Consider the following 1621-nt stretch of genomic DNA (forward strand, 5'->3'; position numbering starts at 1 on the left):
CATAGCAGAAGCCGTTTCTACCTCACAGTATAAGCGTAAAAACGTTAATAAAGTAACAACAAACATCTATTAAATCTATAAAGTAACAAATACATATTAATTATTACTCAAATTTTTATTTCAGTCGTTCTTAATGTATCAAGCATCTATATGCAAAGGAAAGCCAAAAACGATGTTTTTTACCATTAAATGAAGATAAAGCCTAAAGATGCTTTGCGGGCTTTACGGCATAACCAGGTTTCATTCGCCTGGGCCCCTGGGCAGTTTCCCTCTATGCCCCCCCCCCTGAAATCTAGCTCCGAAATCTAGACTTGTACTCAGCAAAATAATGAGTGTTAGAATACCAGCGTAAGTGCATTATGTTACAAATTGGTGTTGTTTCAACACTTAATGCGTTAATGTGACACTGCAAAAGTTAAACCAATTTAAGAGTCAGTGCTAATATGGAGTGTCAACACATGTTGATTTTACATTCTCCATTATTCAATTCTAAAAACTGTTGCTACGCTCTCTGTCACTGATGTGCATCTTGGTTTGGATTAAAAGAAGAACCTGCCGCCATTTTCTGCCTCTTCTTCCTGTAGTAAAGGAACGCTTGAAGAGCTAAATTAATAAAATGTAATTATGTAAAATAATAAAATATATCTATAAATATCTGTAAATATATATTGTTGAAATTACAATTTATTTGTCTAAAACCAAGAACTCTGCAATCAGAATAGGCTAATAATTAATTATCTACGTATATAGTAACTTAAAAATAATTAAAAAAAGAATAAAGACACAGACATTAATTTACTTTGCTGTTTTAAAACAATTACGTTTATTTATCGGGTCGGTACTAAATCACAATTCTTATGTAACTCTCTGGGGCTGTTTTCCTCTCTTGTTTATTAGGTATGTATTTGACGACGTACGTATTATTTAGTGTCCTTCCATTATTGAGCATATTTGAAAAGTTTATACAGTATTAAAACAAATCAGCCTCAGTTATTAGTGTTTTATTATTTCTATCTTTGTTATTTTATTACTTATAAGGTTTGTGTCCTCGGTAAGTTTTTTTTCAGTTGAAGTGTACAGCATGGTATTGAGGATTAAGTTTTTCTCTGATGACTAATTAATAAGCATCATTAAAACGAATGGATACCTGTACAACTTAAGTCAAATATGTAAGTTAGCCGTTTTGATTAATTACTTTTGTGTTTAACCAAGTCAGATAAATTTGCTTTCTATTTTTTTAGCTTCAAATTATTTTATGGCTTGAAACAGACTTTAAGTATTTTTTTATGCAGATAGAGTTTTTTTACCATATTTTACCTTAGTTGTAATAGGACGTTTTTTTGTGAACTGATGGGCGAATTTTCATGTTTCATTTGCAATGTTATTAATATTTTCTGGTTAGTGATTTTTCAGATTAAAAGCTGAATTGAATATAATGCAGGGAATTGGTTATTGACTTGACTTTGTGGCCTAATCTAATTTTGTTTTACAATTCTGACAATGCTTGTAAAAGTGAACTACAAAGTGTGCTAAAATATGTGAAAATCAAACTGGTATGTGAAGAACTACACAGAATTTCTACAGGAAGGTAAGTAGGAATAACGTATTATTATCATACAAC

The sequence above is a fragment of the Limulus polyphemus genome, unplaced genomic scaffold (genome assembly GCF_000517525.1).
Source record: "Limulus polyphemus unplaced genomic scaffold, Limulus_polyphemus-2.1.2 Scaffold3829, whole genome shotgun sequence".
Taxonomy (NCBI): domain Eukaryota; kingdom Metazoa; phylum Arthropoda; class Merostomata; order Xiphosura; family Limulidae; genus Limulus; species Limulus polyphemus.